Source organism: Mandrillus leucophaeus, unplaced genomic scaffold (genome assembly GCF_000951045.1).
Source record: "Mandrillus leucophaeus isolate KB7577 unplaced genomic scaffold, Mleu.le_1.0 Scaffold66, whole genome shotgun sequence".
NCBI lineage: Eukaryota > Metazoa > Chordata > Mammalia > Primates > Cercopithecidae > Mandrillus > Mandrillus leucophaeus.
In genome coordinates, this window is record NW_012107141.1 from 4,119,512 (window position 1) to 4,129,785 (window position 10,274).

General features: G+C 41.2%; 1 pseudogene; it reads left to right on the forward strand.

The window, feature by feature from the left end:
* The first annotated feature begins 5,349 nt into the window (after positions 1-5,349).
* The window catches only part of LOC105554840, a 23,848-nt pseudogene continuing 18,923 nt past the window's right edge, over positions 5,350-10,274 (forward strand).

Genomic DNA, 10,274 nt, shown 5'->3' on the forward strand with positions numbered 1-10,274 from the left:
CCCCCCCAACTCCGCGGCCCGAGCCCAACTCCCCCCTCCCGCCGGCGGGAGCTGCAAAGAGGCTCCGGAGCGGCCCCAACTCCCTCCAGTGCAACAGCAGTTTGAAGGGGGTGGGGGGAAGCCGTGAGGGGCAGGAGCGAGGAGAAGCGATGGGGAAGCACTGCAATGGGGGAGCGTGGTCCAGGCAACAGGAGAAAGATGCAACCTCAAGTCGAATGCAACATGCAATCCCCGGCCGCCGCTCGCCTGCTCCCTCCCCTTGCCACCCCGCCCCCTTTCCAAATAACTACCCTTGAACCACTTTATTAGCAGTACTTAGTCCAGCACTCGCTCCCGGGAGGGGCGGGGGACGGGGGCCTTCGCTCACCTTTATTTATTGCTGCTTTCTCCCCCCTCTCCATGTTTTTTATTCCTAAGTTCTTTTGTTCTAAGGGGGATGATGGCATTTACTTTTCTGCTTTGTGTAGCAGGGCAATCACTGGGAATCGGCCACGTATAATCCGGCGGTTTGTCATATTTTATTAGTGAAAGTATTTTATGCCTATTCTATCTCCAAGGACTGTAACATGGAGAACTGCAGGGAGGAGAAAAACATCAGAAGAATTCTTGTTTTGAGAGATTTCTTGGTGGGGCGGGGGAGGGCCCCCTTTTTTTTTTTTTTTTTTGGAGGGGGTTTATTTAGATTTTCGAATCGATAGTTTTCAACTTGAAGCTTAACGTTTTTGCATGGATGTATTACCGGATTCTAAACCCCCAACCACAGTAAATTTTTTAAAAGTAAAAAATCGTAGATTAAAAAAAAATCCCTACTGGACAGTGATATTATCTGTTCTGTGCAGCACGCTGGACTTAACATAGTGTTGGCCTTCGAATGTTAAATAACAATAAACCCCAACCTCAACTGAATACAAATGGGGGGGTGGGGGTGGTTTTGTTTTTAAGGCTCAGCACTTTTGTAGCATCTGCCACTACGCATTTTCCAGGCATTGATTAGCCATGCAACTCCCATAGGCATGAAGTCCAGTTTTTGCAGATAAAGAGCAACAGTGGGGAGATGATTTGCCCAAAGTCAAAGTGAGTCATTCGCAGAACCAGAAATAGCCTTGGACTTTACTAGTCACATCTTTTCCATTAAATAATATTTCCTTCAAGAAATAGTATTTAAAAATAGACGTTCTTTACCTTGTTATGTATTTTCACCAGAGGTGCTTTGAGATCATTGGATATGAAGGTATTTTTTTACTTTTGTGACCTGCAAAATTAAGTTTAGTTTCTCAAGAAAAAGCAATTTTTAAAAATTCTGATTTAAAAAAAAATAAAATACGGACTTTATGGTACATGTGCAGGCCATTTAGTAGTCTGAGCTTTATGTTAAAAAAAATTCACAGCACAGAAAGTGTAAGAGTTTGAGAGTGAAAATGAAAATTCCTATAAATGATTCAGGAAGCCTGGATGAACTCATGTAATGTTGTGAAACTAAACCCATAACGCAGTCAAGATGAATAACGGGAGGACAGGTGGGTAGTAAGACCCAGCTTTACCATCTAGAGCTAACTGTAATGTATTTAAAATGAGGGAGGGGGTCTTTCAAGCTGGATCCGCTAGCTACTCACGGAACTATAACTTAATGGTGTGATTTCAGATCATGCCAGGCTATCAACATTTTTTCATAGGAAGACTGCTCTGGTGTTCTTTCTGGAAAAAGGTAAAAAATTTTTTGGAATTTCATAGAAAAAAATCCAGAACCTCAAATTGTATCATGCTATAGAACTGGAGTTAGGAAACTTTTTCTGTAAAAGCCCACATAGTAAATATCGTAGATTTTACACACCATACAGTCCCTGTCACAGCGTCTCCACTCTATGCTGTTATAACCCAAAAGCATCTATACAACAACATGTAAATGAATGAGTCTGGCTATGTTCTAATAAAATTTGTATTTATAGGCCTTGACATTTGGATGTAACGTACTTTTCACGTGTCATGAAATGATATTATTTTGATTTTTTTCAATCATTAAAAAAAAAGGAAAAAAAAAAACACCACATTCCCAGTTTGGGGACTTCACAAAACCAGGCAGTGAGCTGGATGGGGCCCACGGGCTGTCATTTTGCCAATCCCTGCTATAAAAAAGACTTAAGGTGGACTAGCCACTTAACTTGTACCAAAGGGTGCTTGGTTATGAAAATGTGTGGTAGCAACCAAAAATCAATGTTTGCGAAGTCATTGTCTAGATATTTAATTAAAATATTTTTAACAATATAGGAATGTCTAACACTCCTGTAACTACCAAACTTAATGGAAAAAAAAAATACTCTGGAAGTATTGCTCCTTCAACTAAGGCACTTTGGGGCAGGTTACTTAACCTCTGACAGCCTCAGTTTTCCTATCTTGTAAATTGCAGCTTAGAATACCTACTTCCGGCCCCAGGCGAGGTGTTGCATGCCTGTAATCCCAGCACTTTGGGAGACTGAGGCTGGCAGATTCCTTGAGCTCAGGTGTTAAGACCAGCCTGGTCAACGTGGTGAAACCCCATCTCTACAAAATGTGCAAAAGTTAGCCGGGCATGGTGCCACGCGCCTGTAGTCCCTGCTACTCTGGAGACTGATGTGGGAGGATCACTTGAGCCCAAGGAGTTGAGGCTACCGTAAGCTGAAATTGCCCCACTGCATTCCAGCCTGGGTGACAGAGTGAGACCCTGTCTCAAAAACAACAAAAGCCCTACTAAGTAGGGCTCTGGAGAAGACGGAATAAAATAATTAATGTAATGTGCTTAGCACAGTCCTGGCACATAGAACTGTATAATACATTTTCACTGTGCCCTTAAATTCATTTTCTTAGTTAAGAAGGTGAACAGGTGGCATCCCAGTATTTTAATGGTGCAGATGTACCTGTGGGATTCAGGGACTCTCATGTTGATTGAAGATTGTGAGGTTGGCATTATAAGCTTTGGTCTTTCTCAAGCTCTCAGCATCTCCATGTGCTTGACACAGGCACTCTGTGGGCACATACTAGCTGTGTGGCCTTAGACAAAATACCTAGGTTTTCTGAACCCTGGTGTTCCTTAAACATAAAGATAATACCTTGTGAGATTGTTGTAAGGGCTAAATGGCATAAGTGTTAAAGGAAAAAAAGGTAACAATTAGTATGTTAGCAGAAATTCCAGAAGTAAGCTAGAAATTGAAAGTTTATCAAAAGCTGCTTTGAGGTAAGTCCTTCAACTTTTAAACATGAATGACATAATCATAGCAGGTGCACAATAACATAAAATTTGTTCTCCTGCCACCTAGTTAACCTTCCAAACCATTCAATTGCCATCAAAACCCTGTTGAGCAGGCCAGGCGCAGTGGCTCAGGCCTATAATCCTAGTACTTTGGGAGACAGAGGCAGGAAGATCACCTGAGGTCAGGAGTTTGAGACCAGTCTGGGCAACATAGCAAGAACCCATCCAAGCTACTAGTGGGGAGCCGAGGTGGGAGAATCACTTGAACCAAAGTTTTCAAGTCTACTGCAGTGAGCCACAATGGAACCACTGCACTCCAGCCTGGACAACAGAATGAGACTCTGTCTCAAAGCGAAAAAAAAAAACAAAAAAACAAAACTATTGAACAAAGGTTAAAACTCAAATCTTGAATGTTATTAAATATCAAATGTGCAGTTTTAAATTTTTGTAAAAGTACTCAAATCAGTATTTTCTTACATATTCCTGCCTCCTGTTCTATGCTTCAAGAAGTTATCCAAACTCCAAGATTAGAAAACGACTTACAGTTTTCTTCTTGTATTTTTATGGTTTCTATTTTTTCCATTTACTTTGCTACATTTGTCTTTAAAATTTTTTTTGGTGCAAGATATGAGGTAGGAATCTAAATAACTTTTGTTCAGTAGAAAGTATTTAATTAGACCAGGCGCGGTGGCTCACGCCTGTAATCCTAGCACTTGGAGTCTGAGGCAGGCAAATTGCCTAAGCTCGGAAGTTCAAGACCAGCCTAGGCAACATGGTGAAACCCCATCTCTACTAAAATACAAAAAATTAGCCAGGTGTGGCAGCAGGCACCTGTGGTCCCAGCTACTCGGGAGGCTGAGGCAGGAGAATCGCTTGAATCCAGAAGATGGAAGTTGCAGTGAGCTGAGATCGCACCACTGCACTACAGCCTGGGCAACAGAGCAAGACTCTGTCTCCAAAAAAAAAAAGTATTTAATTAATACTAATACTGGGGTTCTATGGGACAATGTAAAATGCCACTCAAAATAATAAAACAGCTTCCTTCCTATTTGCACTATGAGTCTAATGCAGAGACACTGTAAATACAGAAAAAAGATAATAGGCATTACATATTATATTATTATAAAGAGGCCTTATACACTATAATGGAGACTGAATTTTTCTTATTTTACAGTTTTATACTAGCACAGCACATAACCACACCCATGGATATTAAGGTATTTTTGTATGTGTATATGATTGTGTCTGATGTCTGGAACTTGACAGTATTTCAAATAAAGTAATGAAACCCCCCTGGAAAGGACGAATTGATGGCTTTCTCATCCAACCCAGCCCCTCTTCCCACTTCACTCAACCACTATCCTGTTTTCTACTCCAGGCTGAAAAGTAACCTCATTATCTCTTAAAAGGTCAGCCCAAAGAAGATTTGAACTCTGTCTGAAAACCTAAGAGTTCTATTTCTTCATTGAGGCAGGAAGGTAAATATTGGAATTCATCAGGTCTTCTTTTTCTAATTCTTATTGGGCTGGAATAAATGAAAACCTGGCTTGTACCAACAAAGTGCTTAAATAAGTAGAGAAGACATATCAGTGTGATTTTTAAAGAATTATGACAGAAAATCCCCAGTGACTAGCAGAAGTTGAATGCACTTTCTCCCCACTGTCTGAATGGTTTCTGATCTTTTTGAAAAATCTTCACTGTAAGTGTCTTCTGTGTGCATTTGTGGTAGGCCAAAATCATAATTGGAAATGGGTCAGATATAACTTGTAAATATATATTGGTAGATAAACAGTCCACTCTAGAGAATACCTTCAATTTCATTACTTTGCCATAATCTCCAAGGTCAATTCAATCCTAAGTAATTTCAGTTGTGTGTGTGTTTAACAGCATTCACTAGACCAGGGCTCCTCAACCTCTACACTATTGACATTTTGGGCCACATAATTTTTTTGTTGTAGGACTTTTAGCAGCATCCTTGGCCTCTAGAGGCCAGTAGCAGCTCCCCAACAGTTGTGACAACCAAAAGTATCTCCAGGCATTGCCAAAGATCCAGTGCGTATAGGGTGAGGGTGGAGTCCAGTGGGAGGAGTGTAAAACTGCACTGGGGTCGGGTTTGTTGGGAGGGGATGGTTGAGAACCACAGAACTAGACTAAATGCCATGGAGAGATTCACGTGTGCGACTCTACCCTCCAAGAAGCAGATCCTGATTCCTCTTGCAAAAGTAACTGATGCAGATCAGGGGGCCTGGGCTGGACCTGTTTGTTAGAAACTAAAATGGCTGCAATTAGAGCTGTAGAAATGTCTGCCTTAAAGCTGCTGAACTGCTAAACGTATCACAGGGGTATTTTTCCAAGACTAGGGATTTGAAAGAATTTTATCATCTTGTTATTTCCACCTTCAGTGTCTAGTCTTTGATGTCTATTATCAACATAAATAAATTACACTGTGGGCCTGAGCAATGGCGTTATCTAGTGTAAGGTGTTACCAGATTTGGAGGCTGAGAAACTCGAGTGAGTCTGGGTTCTGCAGATGTCCAACTAAACACTTTATCTTTCTGGACCTATTTCCTCCCCTAAAATGGGGAAAATAATAATACTTAATAGACTGGATTGTTTTGCTTTTGTTTTTTTGACATGGAGTTTCACTCTGGTTGCCCAGGTTGGAGTGCAATGGTGCAATCTCAGCGTACTGCAACCTCTTCCTCCCAGGCTCAAGCGATTCTCCTGCCTCAGACTCCCTCGTAGGTGAGATTACAGGTGTCCGCCACCACGCCAGCTAATTTTTTGTATTTTTAGTAGAGACAGCTTTTCACCATGTTGGCCAGGTTGGTCTGGAACTCCTGACCTTAGGTGATCCACCCACCTCGGCCTCCCAAAGTGCTGAGATTACAGGCACGAGCCACCGCACTCAGCCTCACTGGATTGCTTTGAGGGTCCAAGCAGTTAACGGGAAGTTAGCAGGGCTTATTCTTGAGGAATTAGTAAAATTGGAATCAAACAGTCCCAGGTTGACCTTGGACAAATGATGCGCTATCGCAAGCTGCAGTTTCCTTATGTGCAAAATGCAGAAATAATCATTTTACTTTATAGAGTTGTTATGGAGGTTAAATGAGATAATGTGTGTCATACATGCTTGATAAATATTATTTTGGTTCGTTGGTAATTTGTATCACATTGCACAATTACGTATTTTATTTTTATTATTTCTTTTCTGTGAGCATTGAAACCTGGAAACCTGAAAAACTAATTAGTATACCCATATGAGTGAAACTGTGTTTGAAATATATTACATCCCAAATTCCAACCAAGTGAAAGCAGTTTTAAACTGTAGTATAAAACCTTCTGTCTTGCAAGTGAAATCAGTTAGGGCACACGTTTCTTACAATAACATAAGGTTCTCCCCTCATTTAAATAATGTTCTAATAAGTTTTTTACGACCTCTGTATTACATAAAGCACATGGGGTCAGACATAGCATGCCCAGCTAGCACAGTTTGTCCAGTCATAAGCATTTAAATGTGACTAGGTGTTATCCCAAAATTCACCTTTCCCCAAAACACTGGCAAATTGCATTGCAGTCCTAAAACTGAGTGCAGATGGTGAGATACTCAGGGATCTGACAGTATCTTTTACATAAACTCTTTAATTGAAGTATAACATTCATAAAGAGAAGTGAAAAAAACACAAGTTGTACGTTTTTGTAAATTTTCACAAAGTTAACACACCTGTGCAGAGGTGTTTTCGAAGGTTAGAGAATTCTGTAATAAACATGTTTTATCATTGGGGTGGGGGGATAGAAAGGGATATCATGAATCTGAAAGAAGACAGTGGAGATTTCCCAGACAAGATAGCAATTGCCTTTGATATGCAAATGTGATTTTGAATTATCAAATGGAGATATTGTAAAATGATAAATTGGAATCAGATTACCAATGCAAAAGTTATATCACCATTTGCCACTTGATGTGTGATCTTGGACAATTTACTTCAAGCGCCTCAGGAAAAAAAGAAAAGGAAATTTTATACAGCAAGGGAGCTGGATCAGAATAGCTAAAGGATGCTGTCACAGAGCCCCAGGACTCACACCAGCAAGGAGGGTAGGTCTGTGGGAAAGCCTACAGAATGAGAGAAAGCAGGGTATCTGGGGGCAGCAGGCAGGGTGATGAACCAAAAAGCTGTGAAGATAGCTCGGTTCTGAACAGAAAGCCACAGGGGTGTGCCTGGCATCCAAACAGGACATGACCTGATTTTTTTTTTAGAGACCAGAGTAAGGTCTAAGAGTGATTGCTTGTTTGATGTGGGTCTAGAGAGAGGAACGAGAGAAACTGCAGCCACAGGAATCATAATCCCAGAGGTCAGAGTCTTGAAAGGCCCGTGCACTAAAGGAGGGGGACTCGTTTAGGGCTTTATCCAAGGCCAAGTGACTGGAGCACCTTATAGCTTATGAATGACCTCAAATGTGTATCTTTAGGCCCGACATTCCCTCATACTGCAATAAGATGTAAGTGCGCATTTGAGTCAACCTGACTACTGAATGAGAGAAAGAGATACTATAGTACCGAAGGGGAAAGGAATGGGGCAGACTGGGTCTCGGAACCGAAACATGGCAGAGGAGTCCCCTTTTGGATGATAGCAACAGGGAGTTCCCCCAAATCCAGCCAGTAACCTGATCTGTCACAGCTGGACCGTTGGGTCTCTCATTTCTTTTTCATTGTCTCAATCCTATAAATGGCTTATCATCTTTGAAAGGAGACGATTTGGTTTCTCATTCCTGGATTGGTTGCAGAAGATCTATCAGCATACACAATCCAGCAGGACAATTATGGTGAAAAAGTGTGACCCAGTGTTCTTACTTTCATCAAACGTCTCTTGTTGATGGGTAAAGGTTATGAAATAAGCAAACCAGGGATGGCAAATCTGTGGGTTTCCCAGGGCCTAAACTTGACCTCAGAATCCTTCTTAACACAGTGCATCAGGCAGCCATTAGAAACTGTTTGGAGCTTGCCCAAGATACAAATCTATTTTGGCATACCTGGACTCAGCCCTGATGTCTTGCTATAATTAATGCACCTTTCCTATCCACTTCTCCCAAGCCCAGTGTAAAGGGTGTCAGATAGGAAATTATGCCCAGCTTCAGCCCTGCATATTCAAATTAAGCCCTGGATAGGTAACAATTGCCTATTTAGGGAACTGTTCTCATATTTCTGAGTTTATTACTGATTTATGACCTATAAATAGTCACATCAACCTTGTTGCTGAATAATTTACATACTGAGGTCGTGCTCTTTGAATGAACCTGACACCCATTAGTGTTAAACCAACCAGCCGTGTGCATTCAAGCTAGAACACATGGAGAACCACACCCCAAAGCAGTCGGAATGGAGAAGCAGAAGGCCTAGATTTTATTCTCTCGTTTTAAGTCCAGCCAATTACTTTCCTTTTAGCCCCATTTTCTTTCTCTCTAAAATAGGATTTTATTTCCTGATAAGTGGCAATGTTAGGAGAACAATTTAAATAATAAATGGGCTGGGCACGGTGGGTCACGCCTATAATCCCAACACTTTGAGAGGCCGAGGTGGGTAGATCAACTGAGACTAGGAGTTCGAGACCAACCTGGCCAACATGGCGAAACCCCATCTCTACTAAAAATGCAAAATACTAACTGGGCATAGTGGCGCGTGCCTGTAGTCCCAGCTACTCGGGAGGCTGAGGCAGGAGAATCATTTGAACCCAGGAGTCAGACATTGCAGTGAGTTGAGATTGCACCACTGCATTCCAACCTGGGTGGCAGAGAGTGACTCTGTCTCAAAAAAATTTAAAAAAATAAAAATTTTTTAAATGTCTTCAAGGTTCTCAGAACTCAAAAACGTAAGACAAAAAGCATCATTTCTGTAGCTGTATCCTTCTTTGATGAAAGCGTTATTATCCTAGTGCTAAACAGAGGTTGATAATTTGTGTTTTATACTTCATTATGCAAAAAAACCCCAAATCTTTTCAGTACTATAATGTTGATGAGATGAGATGGGAGGGATACAGTCCACATTGTTCCCACCTGTAAAATGGACTTGCCATACCATTCATTTCCCTCTCCTTGCTTACAGAGAACTGATGAGATAGAAGTTGCAGATGACCAAGTTTACTGAAAACAGGCTCTGTGAGTGAAAGAAAGAGGAATGGATTAAATTTAAAATGACATTACTTCAACCATCTCAGTATCAGGGTTGGTGGACAAAACTAGAGGTAATAGTAGGTTGGGGACTTGGGGCTAAGAATTGCTTTGGTGGATATGGAGATGACACAGAGAAGAAGGGACCTGAAACATTATGGTCTAACCTAGTGAGAGTCAGAATTTAAAGACAAGAAGCCTATTCCAATAGCCACTTGGGGAGTTTTGAGTCCCTGAAGGTACAGGTATTATGAGTTTCAGAGCCACAAACACTTTATTTTAATACTAGTTCCTCAATTAGCATAAGCATAAACTTATTATTTTTCCAAGTACATTGAGTTGTCGCTGTTCATCTAATAGAAAAGAAAAACTCATTCCAATTCCAATCTGGATGAATATTATATTTCCTTTGATAAACGTCAGTGGGTTGATGGGAACGGATTCATTCCAAGTGGAAATGCTCAACCTAAGCTTTGTGACTAACTGTGCCTAAAGACAGCTCATTTCATACTGGAGTGTCCTCGCCTCAGCAGCTCAGGCAAAACCAAAAAGATCACAGAGCAAAACCAATGGAGAGTATGACAACATTAACACAGAAATTTTATGTTCACATGTTACTGGAACCTAATTCAATTTACGAAAATGTTGTTTTAAAGAAACATGTTTTGTCCCGAGTAATTGTGAATAACCAGAAAAATCAAACAAATAAAATTGACAGTAGCCAATACAAGTGGGCCCTGTTTCCAATTTTTAAAAATGAACTCTTGGCCGGGCGCGGTGGCTCAAGCCTGTAATCTCAGCACTTTGGGAGGCCGAGACGGGCGGATCACAAGGTCAGGAGATCGAGACCATCCTGGCTAACCCGGTGAAACCCCGTCTCTACTAA